General features: G+C 37.9%; 1 protein-coding gene and 2 long non-coding RNA genes across 4 annotated transcripts in view; all 3 read left to right on the top strand.

Moving 5' to 3' along the window:
- LOC149096071 (substance-P receptor-like) overlaps positions 1–15,453 on the top strand; it is a 103,450-nt gene that overhangs the window by 73,941 nt on the left and 14,056 nt on the right. The window contains exon 1 of one of the 2 annotated variants that reach the window (XM_089280772.1): positions 13,750–14,288. The exons of the other annotated variant lie outside the window; for it this stretch is intronic. The gene's annotated coding sequence lies outside the window, so the exon portion shown is untranslated. Of the gene's footprint in view, positions 1–13,749; positions 14,289–15,453 lie in introns of those variants that run through there. 2 annotated transcript variants of the gene reach the window in all.
- LOC149096073 (uncharacterized) lies at positions 3,447–10,615 on the top strand. Its single transcript, XR_016204588.1, has 2 exons — positions 3,447–3,894; positions 10,408–10,615. It is a non-coding gene; the product is annotated as an uncharacterized LOC149096073 (long non-coding RNA).
- LOC149096074 (uncharacterized) lies at positions 5,060–8,216 on the top strand. The gene is made up of 3 exons (XR_016204587.1): positions 5,060–5,306; positions 6,673–6,811; positions 7,726–8,216. It is a non-coding gene; the product is annotated as an uncharacterized LOC149096074 (long non-coding RNA).

The following is a 15,453-nucleotide window of genomic DNA, read 5'->3' as shown; positions in this document are numbered from 1 at the left end:
TGTCGGCACATTTCCAACATCCAATCATATTGCACAAAAACGACATCATATTTTCAACCACCAATCAAGTAACATATGACGTTATTGATTTATCATAATTACATTCACACACGCAGACCACCCGAAAAGTTTACTTAGTTTGTTAATTTAATTTTCCTGTAAATGCATAAATAACAATTCCACAACTCGCATGAAAACAAATGCCTTTATTAGTCTTTTAGCGTCCGTTCAATTCGCCTTAAAAGATAATAGCCTATTCAGTTAAGCTAACAGAGTCTAATCATTCAACGTGTAAGATAATAGTCCATTGTCACATTCTTGCGTTAAGTTTTCAACTCGTATGCAAATTTCGTCATCCCCGCGGCCAATGGGACAAATTATTTGCATCGCACGCTAAACTTAAATTTAGGAGTAACGGTTCCATTGTAACTTTAAGGTTTATAAAATACGATCGGACGAACGCTATAGCTTTGCTTATCCTAAATCCGTCCAGTGTTACTTGTGTTATACTGGTAGAACGTTTCCAAGTCCGTCAGCGAGCTATTCAAAATCAAAAGAACTTCATTTCAAAAACGGTAACCGCCTTCGAATTCCAGACCTGATATAAAGGATTACAGCGAGCTATTCAAAATCAAAAGAACATCTTTTCAAAAACCGTAACCGCCTTCAAATTCCAGACCTGATATAAAGGATTACAGCGAGCTATTCAAAATCAAAAGAACATCTTTTCAAAAACCGTAACCGCCTTGTAAACCCGTCCAGTGCTACTTGTGTTATACTGGTAGAACGTTTCCAAGTCCGTCAGCGAGCTATTCAAAATCAAAAGAACTTCATTTCAAAAACCGTAACCACCTTCGAATTCCAGACCTGATATAAAGGATTACAGCGAGCTATTCAAAATCAAAAGAACATCTTTTCAAAAACCGTAACCGCCTTGTAAACCCGTCCAGTGTTACTTGTGTTATACTGGTAGAACGTTTCCAAGTCCGTCAGCGAGCTATTCAAAATCAAAAGAACTTCATTTTAAAAACCGTAACCGCCTTCGAATTCCAGACCTGATATAAAGGATTACAGCGAGCTATTCAAAATCAAAAGAACACCTTTTCAAAAACCGTAACCGCCTTCAAATTCCAGACCTGATATAAAGGATTACAGCGAGCTATTCAAAATCAAAAGAACATCTTTTCAGAAACCGTAACCGCCTTCAAATTCCAGACTTGATATAAAGGATTACACCGAGGTATTCAAAATCAAAAGAACATCTTTTCAAAAACCGTAACCGCCTTCAAATTCCAGACCTGATATAAAGGATTACACCGAGGTATTCAAAATCAAAAGAACTTCATTTCAAAAACCGTAACCGCCTTCGAATTCCAGACCTGATATAAAGGATTACAGCGAGCTATTCAAAATCAAAAGAACATCTTTTCAAAAACCGTAACCGCCTTCAAATTCCAGGCCCGATATAAAGGATTACAGCGAGCTATTCAAAATCAAAAGAACTTCTTTTCAAAAACCGTAACCGCCTACAAACTCCAGGTCTGATTGAATCACGTATTGATATAAAAAACACAAAGGTTCATTATCGTTTCCATTCATTATCAGTGACTATTCAAAATCAAAAGAACTTCTATTGAATGCTCATACCCTCCTTGAAATTCCAGGTTGTGGTTAAAACATGTAGTGGTATTGAAAAGCACAAAGGCTTATCCTTTCCATTCAATTTCAGTGACCTAATTCAAAATCAAAATAATTTCTTTTCAAAGTCCTTAGCCGTCTTCAAATTTTAGGTCTGATTAAATCATGTAAGTTAAAGTATGAAGTTATCTTTTCCATTCAATTTCAACGACCCATTTCAAAATAACGGTACGGATTTGTATTCGCCCGACATGTACTCCAATTTCAAGTTATATTTATTACCTCTTGAGAATCGTTGTCTTGGTCCGCGTTCTCAATAGAACGAACAGCCGCCAAGAGTGGTTCATCAATCAAATTCATTGTTGATTTTGAGGACGCTGTCAAACTGAATTTTATGACGCTGCAGTTTTGATAATCGATAATCGATTTTGTGAATAATAAGTGCGCGTCTCCACGTGCTCGAGCACAAAATTAAAAGAACTGGGGAAAGCATGTTGGACCATTGACTTTTATTAATGTGGTGGCTCCTAAAAGAGCCGTTTGGTTCTTACCTACATAAAGTCTGTAGGATTTTAAAAGGTGGCCATACCTTGCTTTCTCTGCTTCAAGAAGACGTGATAAGCTCTGGAGAACGGATACGCCGTAATGACGCGGAATTTGTCGCCGTACGATTCCTTCCATGAGAAATAAACGCAAATCTCGTCCGTGGGATAACCCCACGGACAGACTCCGATGACTTTCTTCATTTTGAATACGTACATGTAATAGTGGCCATGTCCCGTCTTGTAACCTTCTTCGACGATTTCATAATCGTCACCAGCGACGAAAGTTTTCCTTGCCAGAAAGGCCACAGTTGACGTTAAATTAAACGTCCGCAGGAATTTGGATGCACCGGAAGTCCACTGCAAAACTGCTGGGGTTTATCGATCGATGGCACACTACTGAGGCCATGCGGCGCAGACCCAGAAAAAAATTAGCAAATTTTGATTTTTTTTTATTTTACAAGAAGACACATGGCTTAAGGTTCCAGGCAGATAGTGCAACTGGCAAATAAGAAATCATCATGGGCAATTTTAAACCAATTGTGCGTGTTCATTGTTTTTAAAAGTGCTTTCACGGCGTTGTTTGTATGAAGACGTGATTGATCATCGCAGTTATACGCACAACTTAAGCAGTTGTGAAATTAAAGCCTGAAAAAAAATTCAGACCAGAACGGGATTTGAATCCATGGCCTCTGCCATATCGGTGCAGTGCTCTACCAACTGAGCTATATATCAAGCCAATTGGGAACTGGCCACATTGTGAGTTTGTAATATACCCGTAGATATTGAAGAATACAAATGAATATATGAAATTCACATATTTGGACTGCGGAGAATGTTATGAAGACATGATTGATCATCAGGCTTGATTTAATTTCACAACTGCTTAAATTGTGTGTATAACTGCGATGATCAATCATGTCTACATATCCGATATTCCGTCCTTACCGAGCCTCTTCGTAGGCTACTCAGTCCTTTAATTCTCAACCAACTGCTGTGCGTGTACCTTTGATTAACATCCATACTTGTCTATATGGTAGTGTGACTTTAGATCACTTTTCCTTGCCTCCCCCTAACCTACACACATACAAATATACCATCATAATTAAAGTGACAAATACTGCAGTGTACAATGAAATGTCGTCTGTCTCACGATGCTGTCACCAATGACCCAATCGCCTGATGAAGACTAGCAGCGCGCATTCGAAACATCGCTATAACATCACAACTGATCACATCGTAAGAACAATGGTGCTACTTTGGTACTACTAAATATTTAAGATGTGCCGTTTTTAAACGTTAACTTTTTACACTTTTAATCTGGTGCAAATTCATTTAAAAGCTTCATCACTAAAGCTGGAAGCATTTATTCGCAACTCCCTCTGCTTCTTTTTAACTTGCGTTTACTAGCGTTACAAAGAGAAATTTAGTCTGGAAAGTCGCTGACTTTCGCACACATTGCGTGCCTTCTCTTGCATGCCTGTAATTGGGCTAAAATATTCCCAATTTCTCGTGTTGACGAATTTGGAGACGATGTCTCACTAAGAGCCTGTCTAAGTTTTACGCAGGATGCCTGAAGGCATTACGCGTGATCAGTTTAATTCTTTGTGTACCGCTTCTTGGAATACACGGACACTGAAGCATAGATTCCCGTTAATTCATCCAGTGTTATCCTCCATTGAGTGCGCAAATTTCACCTGGAGCCGATTATAAGGTACTGTGTGTCCCTCAGTTGATGTCTCATTAAGCTAAACTAGCAGTCAGTTGTACTTTCTTGACGTTCATAGCATGTTTCGGAGATTCGGAGTCAATCAGCTGATAAATTTTAAACTGTGACTGCTTACATTCTGATGTTGGCGTTCTTGCCAGGCAGTATAATTTATCAACGTTATTGTCAATGTATGTTACGAATTCTCTGAAGTTATTGTATGTAATTCAATTCTTATGTCAAGGTAAGTGGCAACTTGAAAAAGACTAGTAACTTCATAACCAAAAAAGGCTGCGAAACGCGGGTTCAAAAATGCTTTCCACTTCTAACAAAAGACTTAGCCAGTTTTGCATTTGTGCTGAAGCGAAAAAGAATGGGAAAACTGGGCAAATGTTTAGTTCAAAAGGATGAAGTTATATGAAAGTCTCACGCTCTATCAGTTTTATCGAGCAGATAGTAAGTTTCGCTTACCGAAGTACTTTTACTTTTGATCTTACATAGTCATAATACATTGTTAACAAAAGCGTTCTGTGGCTCTTGTGTTCTTGCGTTCTTGTATCGAGCCTCGCTGATGCAAAACGTGTTAGGCAGCCAGACCTCAGAAAATTACTCGAGAATTTGACAACTTCTCTGACTCACATATTGAGTTGGATCGACTTTTTTACACTGGCACGGCACGAAAAATTGGATTTACTCTAAATTTGATCCTGATCAAAGTCGAAGTCAAACATGATCATAGCTTTGATCCAAACTTTGACGCGCGTCAAATGTGTGTCAAAAATGTCATGGCTTTGCCGATACATTTGATCCATGACAAAGAGGAGGGCAAATGTGATCTTAACTTTGACTCCACCTTTGACCCACGTAAAAGGGGGAATCAAATATCTTATGGATTTGCCATACATTTGATCCCTGCCAAAGGCGAGGTCAAACATGTCAATAACTTTGACTACAGTTTTGACGCGCGTTAAAGGCGTTCAAAGACACCACGGCTTTGCATACCTTTGATCTCTTATGTCAAAGGCGTTCAAAGGCGGCATGGCTTTGTACAACTTTGATCCTACGTCATGTCATGTCAAAGGCGAGGTCAAATATGGCCATATCTTGCGACTCCGCTTTTAACCCCCTAATAACCTGCGTTTTCGTATTTTTTGCTGTTTTAACCATAAAATGAAAGCTTGCTTTTTTGTCAATGTGTATTTTTTTAATAAAAAAGTTTTCACTTGACCTGGAGGTGGCACAAGGAAACAACTCGAAAACAGCGGGAAAACGCGGCTGGCAGCGGCTTCCCGCATTTTTCTGGCCAATGGGAATAAAGGTCAACGAAGTCGGCTGTGAGGAAAGCAGACATTTTTCTTCATTTGGCTTCATTATGGCGGCTTTGGTGAAATTTTCGTTGTGTTTTGGACCAGGAAAAGGTAAGTCTTTGCATTTCGTTCATTTTTTTTTCAATGTTCAGAGAATAACGGAGTTTAAAAAGTAAATTAAACGCAGCAATGGCTACACAAAGAGCTGTGAATTCTGTATATTTATGGCAAGACAGATCCTCGGCAGTGAAAACAATTTGGTCGAAGATTAATTGCACTTGACTGAATCACAGTTGATCGGCAAAGCTCTTCGTTAAGAAAGACCAAACTTTATTTTCAATTCACATATACTTATTTACAAAAGTTGACAAAGATAATTTTTTTTTCTCACTCAGTCAAGTCTTGTGCATTAAATTGAAGTGTCTGTCATAGCATAGATTTTAGCATGATCAGTGCTTGAAATAAACGTAACTTAAGAATTAAGCTTAAACTTAACTCTATTTACGTATAAATTGTTGTGCATAATGCCTCTGGTAATTTCTGAGCTTAAGCAATTCCCTTGAAAGAAAGCTCATGTCAATATAAAGGAAATTTGTATTGAAGGAAAAACTCAGTCAGCCATGCATGACAGTCCATCACGACCTGACTTAATTATCATATTCATTATACCATTAAAAGAGTTGTTGACTCTGAAAATTTAATCTATGGATAAGTTTCTGCTTTTGTCTCTAGTTACCATTCTATTGAAAAAAAGCTCTGTTTGTTGCCACAGTTGAAATTATGATGATATTTGTTCATTAATGTTGATAAATGACTTCACTGGGTTGAATTTAACAAATTGCATGTGGTTTAGTGTGGTCTGTACTCTTATCGACAATGATATGCATCATCACAGTGGTCAAAATGTTGTGGAGTAAAAATATGTTTTGATATTTGTTGTATCAGGCTTATGGATTAATCATTTGGAAGTCCACTATCTCCTGCCCAACCACCCCGAACCTGCCAGGCATTTGACATTTTGAACTGTCTCCAGGGCTAAGAATGGTGGCATACCAGGTGATCAAACACACCTACCCTGTGATATTTGCAAAACTGAGTAATAGATATGTAGATTGAGTGTCAACCGAGGTGTCGATGGAGTGTTGATTGAATATCGATCGGGTGTTGATAGAGTGTCAATTTAGAGGATCAATCAAGGGTATCGATCGACACTCGACCACTGATGCCTTTAGTACACGTAATCCAGCTTATCTTTAGTACGTAGGTGAAATTGTTACAATGTTTGATAAAAAATCAAACTTGCCATTAGTTGCAAATTAAAAAGCTGACCCCATAATAATATTATTATGTGACCTCTCTGGAAAATACGAGTAGTTTTAGAGTTTCATGTCTTGGTCTTTTGAGCAGTAGACAATTAAATGCCAATAAATATGTGACTAGTGGAAATTTGCTAATGAATGTTGTTTTTATCCTTCAGCTAGCCACTCTAGAAGAACTGAAGAAATTAACAATAAATTCTGGGAGAGGATACAATATACAACTCTGTAGTTCACAGTCAACTCAGATGCAGTTAAATCATGCAATGCTCCAAAGTGTGCAAACATCAGAACATTTTGGTAAGTAAAAGGCTGGAATATTCATTTGTTATTTCTATATTTTGTAGCATAGACCATCTTATAATTTCTTCAGCCACAACTTTGAATATTTTTTTCCAGCAAAGAAAGGATATAAATAGATTTTGAAAACCTGGCTATAGCTTATTAATATTATTTTAATTGATCATTTTTATTACAGTCTCACTCTGTGAAAAAAAAAGTTGTTTCTTTTTGGTTCATTTAAGGGCAAGTGAGGAGATGTTGTCTTTCTTAAGGGACAAATATATCAACTGGCTCACCTGGATGAAAATTAAGTAATTAAAATGTTATTGAAAACATGCAAGGGGTGGGAATCGTTTTGGTAAATGAATCAAAGTTGCAGAATGTTGCAAACCAGTCTCAGGAAATGTTGGTTTTTGACTGGTAAAAGCTGAGTTTTGAATCTAAACTTTGAGTGGTTGTCTGCAATATTGACTGTTTTGGTTTGGCCATCAGGTTTCCAAACCAAATTTTTCCAAGCAAAATTAATAATATGGTTAATTCATAACTATTGATGGGATCAGTAGAGAATTTAAGGCGTAGAGGATTTGATAATAACTTAGTAAAAGTAAATTGACAAAGACATTTATTTGCTTTTACTCAATTGAAAATTTTGTTGGCAAATTTGACTGGATAATAGCCATTTCTCTCTATGAGATGCGGCTGCACGGGGAATCATAGTGGTTGTATTCATCATCTTGGACTGGATTTTTGTTTCAATGAATGAGCCATGCGATTCCATGCAGGCATGTCTCATGTTAAATTATTTAATTTCAGGAATTTTTTTCAGTGGAAAAAAATGTACAAGTAGTTGCTAACTGTTTACTAATCAAGTGTGCAATTATTTTGATATGTTTATATGCTCCTTTTCACATATGATCTACAATGAAAATAAGGAAAAAGATTACACTACTGAACATGAAGAGATCTGTGGAAATTACACAGGAACAGCAATATTCCCAAAGGTGTGTGTATTCCTCATTTCTTGTCACAGTTTATGTCAGATTTGTTGATTTTTAGATTGCTATTCTGCAACCATAAAAGATCTTTGTTGTAAGAGGTCTGTGAGATGTCTTTAAGAGACAGGCAGACAGATGGACTGGTAAACTGGCTCTAGGCTTTTTGTTTATTTGTGCCAAGCTGTACACTTTTAAAATGACCCCAAGTCTTTGTTCTCTTATGAAATTCTAGCTGGGGATAACCCTTGTTCAGCTGGTGAAATTAGCTTGTTAAACTGGCTCTTAATGACATACCTGTGTGACCAAATCTCTGAGTAGAGTGGAGAGAAATACAAAAAAGAAGGCTACTATTGACAGAAGCACAAACTATTCGGAGGAGGAGTAATGATCTGATTGGTCACGTTTTATTAATGTGATATTAGCAAAAACTATAGGCAAACTTTAAGGAATAGAATGCCAAGATTCACCCTTAATATTCATTTCCAACGTTTTTGTCTGTTTGCTTCTGTTTAGACAAATGCAGACAAGCAGTGGTCGAAAGGATGGACTTATCCAGTGAAGATGCATTGATTAATTTCGTCAACGCCTTAGACTTTGTCAAAATGTGTCTTCCCTAGAAATCATGGTTATTTAGTTGGCATTGACCCCCAACAAGGCAGTTTAACCACTTTGATGAGAAAGAAGTGGAAAACACTGTGTTCCATTCCACTTATAATGCAAGAATGAGCAAGTGCAAGAAGCAGAAAAGGAGAACTGCCAAAACATAAGGAGTTCCATGCAACGGACTGTACGTGCCATCTGGAAAGGACGCTTATACACTAGTTGACTTTTGTGCGAAGTTTGCTATATCTTTCCCGAAATTTTGCGGTTGTCTTCCCTATTGTCTAGTCTGGTCTAGTAAATTTAAGGAACTGAGAATTTAGCCATAGTACTTCAATGTTAGATAAATGCACTTTGTACCATGGAAGATTTGTTGACTGTTGTTTTCACGATAGACAGAACAATGTTTTCCTTATGATCAGTCTCATTACGTGTAGTTTGAAACCAAGCCTGTAACGTGGCTTTTTGAAACCTGAAGCCCAAAACATTTATGTAAGGTACTTGAAGGTATTCACTCTTGATAAAAACGGGAGAAAAAATTGAAACTGAGATGAAATTGAACATATTTATTTTCTTAAAATTAGGCGCAATGATCTTTCCGGGCCGCTTTTCCGTTAACATTTGTCAATAGTTTGGTACAAAATAACCTTATTAAAGCTGATATATTCTTCAAAACTTGTCAGACATGAATCAAGAGTACGGATCTAATTGCATCTTTCGTATGCGGAGCTACAAAGCTAGTGTAGCAAGCAGAAAAAAGCGTATACGATGTGGATCGCGCGAAACGTGATCAACGGTCGCGCAGCGCGAAAGAGGAGCGCGAGCGAGAAGTTCGGGCGAGACGCGCGAGCGCGGAACGCGCAGAGTACCTTTGACAAACCTTTGGCTTGCGTCACAGGCATCTTCGACCACGTCTTTAGCAAACCTTTGACTCGAATCGCAGACAAATTTGATTACACTTTTGACCCGCCTTTGACAGTGCGCAAAGGCGTATCAAAGGATCACCTTTAACCCTAAAAACACAGGCGTTCAAAGGTGAGTAAAAACGGCCTTTCACGCCTTTGATTTGGTGGTAAAGGTTTATTCACAGATGATCTTTGATTCGTGTCACAGATCGTCAAAAGCGTGCAAAGGCGACCTTTACAAAACCTTTAACAACACATTTGACGCGCGGTAAAGGCGATTTTTCGTGCCGTGTAGGTACAGTTAGAAGACCGCAAGTTCAGATTTTTGGAATTATAGTCACGATTGAAAATCGACTCAACAATTTCGATTTCGAGTCTTTTCACTTAAGCAACAATGAGCTGTCTGGTGACAGACCAATGTAATTATCTAGCCATGCATGTAGCTTATGGAGGTGCATTGTTTCGATGGAGATAAGTGTTGCAAGGTATCCCGACGTGCCGAACAAACATCCCTTCGAGAGTGAGTAGCAATGCTTTCAGTCTCTGAATGATACGGAAACTGCGATTAGTACTGGCAATGTGGACCAGCCTGGTCCGAGTGCGACTTTAGTTTTAGGTTTTATGCAGGATGCCTGAAGGCGTTACTCGTAATCAGTTTGTTCCCCCGGGGGAGGTATTTTGGGAATTTCTGGGTGGGGATGTGCCGCTGGGACCATGGAACCCTTAGCCTATACCAGAGCTAGTTCAGCTGAATTTTGCTACCCTATACTAGAGTAAACTCCCCAACTCCCCCATCTATCGACACTGTTGAGGCTGATTTGCGTAAATTTAAACTTGCTGATTTGATTTTTTATATATATATATATATATATTTTTGAGTGGCAATTCCTGGTTTCCTTAGTCTAGATAAAATCTTCAACCAACTAGTCAGTTTTGTGAAAAATGATACCCTATTCTAGACCCAAACGCTCTGATTTATATACCCTATCCTAGAGTAAACTGCTTGAAAACCATACCCTTCACAGCGGCACATACCTATATAGCCCGTATATGGCAGTGCCCCCCCCGGATTTGTTCCATTCGTTATGCACGACGTACAATCTGCTTTCCATAGATTCCGTCAAGTCATGTAGTTTCATCGTGAATTGGGTGCGCAGGTTTGACCTGGAGTGGATTAAGGTACCGTATATCTCTCATTTGATGTCTCATAAAGACAAATTAGCGGTAAATTGCTCTTTTTCCCGACTTTCTTGACGTTAATTTACACCATGGTTAAGAGGTTCGGAGTTAATCAAGTGATCAATAAACAACTACTCTTTACACTTGTTGACGTTCTTCCAATCCGTAGATACACGTACTGACTCCTTTGTAGCTATCGTATCTTGTTTAACAATTTGATCAAATTTAGAGACAACATGAAAAAGAATGGAACTTCATAATCAACTAATACTGCGTAATGCAGGTTTAGGAATGCTTTCCATGGCCAATGAATTCCATTCAAACGTCTCCAGTTTTGGCAGTGCCTTGAAGAGAAGGAGATTCCGAATTCATAAAGATGGCAAACGAAAACTGAGCTAAAGTCAACCTTCACAGTCCGGTTGTTCAAAAGAGGGTTAAATAAACCTTGGATTAGAGTTAATCTGTAGAATTCTCTAACCAAGGTGAAACTTTGTTGAAAGCAGGGTTTGTGCGCTGGTTCGTTATTCTTGGCTAACTCGAGAAATGTCAGAAATCAAATTTCAGAGAAATTAGTTCGCGATTTTCAGATTTCCATACACGCACTTTAATTACTTGCGCAATCATAATTTGGCGCCATTTCAAAATCGAAAATTGTAAAGTACCTTTTCTCGACGCCTAATTTTAAGATCTCTTTTTCTGGAAAGTTGTTTGTTATATCTCGCAAAACAATTGATAGCATGCATACATTTATTCATCGGGTAAAATGTGTATAATATTCCGTGTTGACGAATTTGGAGACGACGACTTACTGAGAGCCTGTCTAAGTTTTATGCAGGCTGCCCGAAGGCGTTACGCGCAATCGATTGGTTCCATTCATGTGCAACGCTTCTTGAAATGCACTCCGACACATAGATTCCCATAAAATCATTTAGTTTTATCGTCAATTGAGCACACAATTTTTACCTAGAGTCCAGAAAGGTACTGTTTGTTCCTCATTTGATGTCTCTTGAAAAATTAGCGAGCAATTGTCCTTTTTTGAGGGTTCCCTTTGGTTTGTAGCATGTTTGCGGAGTTAATCAACTGATAAGACAATACTTATTGTTTATAGTCTGCTTTCAATGTTGGCGTTGTTACAGAATCAGTAGTTTGTCAATCTTGTTTCAATGTATGTATTAGTGACAATTAATTTGAAAAACACTGGTAACTTGATAATCACCAAGCGCTTTGGAATGCATGCTTTCCAATGCTGATGTTACAACATTGAGACTTCGTCTATTTTTCCATCAGTTGTGTCGAGTTCCAGGAGGAGCAAAATTCGAATTCACAAAGTAGGTAAGCAAGAACTGATCAAAAGTATAGTTTAAGAAGGTAAGCTTTGCAAAATTAACTGTCTGTTTTATTTAGCGGGTAGTAAGTTTTCCCTTACTGAAGCACTTTCACTTTTGCTTTTCCATACTTATAATACAATGTACAAAAAGCCAGCCCGGTGGGTTGCAGAGATTTGAATCGAGAATAGCTTATTAAAAAGCGCATAAGTCGGGGCACAAACCTATTATTTCGGACTTTTGTAACGCTGGCATGGTCAGTAATGAAATGTGTATAAAATTAAGGAATAGTGAAAATGGACAAGAAATGCAGCTCATTTAACTATGAACAGAAAGGAAATTTAATATTTAGTAATGAGTGTCATCTATTTCTAGTGATGATTTTTCACATTCGCCAAGAGATATTTTACGCACTTTGTATTAAGCTACCGAAAGTCAAGAAAGTGGCGTCAGACCGCCAATTACGAGACTTCAGAAAATTATTCGCACATTTGACAACTTCCTCTGGCTCACATATTGAGTTGGGTCGACCTTTTTCTGTAGGTGCATTGAGAGCACCGTCCGTTGCAAACTGAAATATACGAACATGCAGTTTTAAGCTTATTTTCGAGATTAGTGTGGAAATTGAATACAGTATTCGGTAATTTCAATTTCGAATCTAGATCACTTAAAGAATGCTGAATTGTCTTGTTCGGACCATTGTAATTATATGCAGCCATATTTGTGGGAGGCCCATTGTCTCACTGGATATAATAAGTGCTGTAAGGTATCCAGCAGTGACCAAACATCCCTTCGAGTGGGAATAGCAATGCTTCCAGTTAATGAATGATACGGGAACTATGATTGTGGACCAATTTGGTCCTTGTGCGACTTTAGTTTTAGGTTTTATATAGGATGCCCGAAGGCGTTACGTGATCAGTTTGTTCCATTCTCTCGAATTTCCTGTGAACCGTTTCTGAGAATGCACGCCGACGCATATTCCGCTTTCCATAAATTCACCGACATTGCGTCATTCAGTTTAATCGTATTAATCTAGCGGCAGAGTTTTCGCCAGGAGCCGATCAAGTCGATCAAAGTACTGCATGTCGCTCAGTTGATGTCTCTTTGAGGTAAATCAACAGGCAATTGTACTTTTGCAGGGTTTCTTTATGTTTATACCTTGTTTAAGAGATGGGGAGTTAATCAACTGATCATTGAACAATCTAATGTTTACGGTCTGTTTTCAATGCTTGCGTTCTTTATCATCTTGCTGTAAATGTATGTTGTCGAATTCTCTGTGGTTATCATATGCAGTTTAATACTTTGATCAAGTTGAGTGACAATGAACTTGAAAAAGACTTGTGACTTCTCATAATTAATAGACCGACACTTATTGTGGAATGCGTCTATTGTGGAATGAACTGATCAAAAGTATAGTTTAAGAAGGTAAGCTTTGCAAAATTAACTGTCTGTTTTATTTAGCGGGTAGTAAGTTTTCCCTTACTGAAGCACTTTCACTTTTGCTTTTCCATACTTATAATACAATGTACAAAAAGCCAGCCCGGTGGGTTGCAGAGATTTGAATCGAGAATAGCTTATTAAAAAGCGCATAAGTCGGGGCACAAACCTATTATTTCGGACTTTTGTAACGCTGGCATGGTCAGTAATGAAATGTGTATAAAATTAAGGAATAGTGAAAATGGACAAGAAATGCAGCTCATTTAACTATGAACAGAAAGGAAATTTAATATTTAGTAATGAGTGTCATCTATTTCTAGTGATGATTTTTCACATTCGCCAAGAGATATTTTACGCACTTTGTATTAAGCTACCGAAAGTCAAGAAAGTGGCGTCAGACCGCCAATTACGAGACTTCAGAAAATTATTCGCACATTTGACAACTTCCTCTGGCTCACATATTGAGTTGGGTCGACCTTTTTCTGTAGGTGCATTGAGAGCACCGTCCGTTGCAAACTGAAATATACGAACATGCAGTTTTAAGCTTATTTTCGAGATTAGTGTGGAAATTGAATACAGTATTCGGTAATTTCAATTTCGAATCTAGATCACTTAAAGAATGCTGAATTGTCTTGTTCGGACCATTGTAATTATATGCAGCCATATTTGTGGGAGGCCCATTGTCTCACTGGATATAATAAGTGCTGTAAGGTATCCAGCAGTGACCAAACATCCCTTCGAGTGGGAATAGCAATGCTTCCAGTTAATGAATGATACGGGAACTATGATTGTGGACCAATTTGGTCCTTGTGCGACTTTAGTTTTAGGTTTTATATAGGATGCCCGAAGGCGTTACGTGATCAGTTTGTTCCATTCTCTCGAATTTCCTGTGAACCGTTTCTGAGAATGCACGCCGACGCATATTCCGCTTTCCATAAATTCACCGACATTGCGTCATTCAGTTTAATCGTATTAATCTAGCGGCAGAGTTTTCGCCAGGAGCCGATCAAGTCGATCAAAGTACTGCATGTCGCTCAGTTGATGTCTCTTTGAGGTAAATCAACAGGCAATTGTACTTTTGCAGGGTTTCTTTATGTTTATACCTTGTTTAAGAGATGGGGAGTTAATCAACTGATCATTGAACAATCTAATGTTTACGGTCTGTTTTCAATGCTTGCGTTCTTTATCATCTTGCTGTAAATGTATGTTGTCGAATTCTCTGTGGTTATCATATGCAGTTTAATACTTTGATCAAGTTGAGTGACAATGAACTTGAAAAAGACTTGTGACTTCTCATAATTAATAGACCGACACTTATTGTGGAATGCGTCTATTGTGGAATGATTGCTATTACTGATATTATAGAGACCAGTTGTTCAAAAGTCGTCATGAATTCGAGGAGAAGCAAAATTCGAATTCACAAAGCTAGAAAACTGGAAAATTTGGAAGGTTCTCAATTTACTTTATCAGGCGGATAACATGGGTTGTAAGGTTTAACGCCAACCGAAGCACTTTCACTTTTGATTTTCTCATAATTATAATACATTGTTAAAAGAAGCATTCTGTGGATCTTGTGTTCTTGTATCGAGCCTGGCTGGTTAAAACGCTCACATGCAAGTCTTTAGCAGAAATCGATTATTTCGGACTTTTGTAACACTGATATAGCCCGTTGGAAAATGTGTATAAATTTGTAATGCCCAAGAAATGCATGCTCATTTAATCATGTTCAGTAATAAATATCATATCTATTTCTCGTGATGATTTTTCACATTCTCCAAGAGAGACCTTATGCACTTTGTAGTAAGCTAAGGAAAGTCAAGAAAGTGGCAGAAGACCGTCAATTACGAGAATTCAGAAAATTACACAAAAATTTGATAACTTTCTTTGACTCTCATATTGAATTGGGTCGACTCTTTTCTGTAGTTGCATTGAGAAGAGCGTCCGTTGCAAATTAAAACATACCAACATCCAGTTCTAAGCTTTTTTTCGAGTTTTTCGATAGTAACGTGCACAACTGAACACATGCAGTATTCGGAAATTTGTTTGAACAATGCTGAGTTGTTTTGATGTGTCAGATCGTTGCAATTATCTAGACATGTTTGTGCGGCGCACTTCGAAAGTAGTTTAGATTATGGAGAATATAAAGAATATTCATGTTAATTTGACCTATATTCGTTTTAAGAGTATTGAGGTGACGTTTGCAGTAAACAAGCAAAGAT

This window comes from Orbicella faveolata, unplaced genomic scaffold (assembly GCF_042242905.1).
Source record: "Orbicella faveolata isolate gen_17 unplaced genomic scaffold, um_ofav_v1 contig_48, whole genome shotgun sequence".
In the NCBI taxonomy this organism is placed as follows: domain Eukaryota; kingdom Metazoa; phylum Cnidaria; class Anthozoa; order Scleractinia; family Merulinidae; genus Orbicella; species Orbicella faveolata.
The sequence above is the reverse complement of the archived record's forward strand: the minus strand, read 5'-3'. Positions and strand labels throughout refer to the sequence as shown.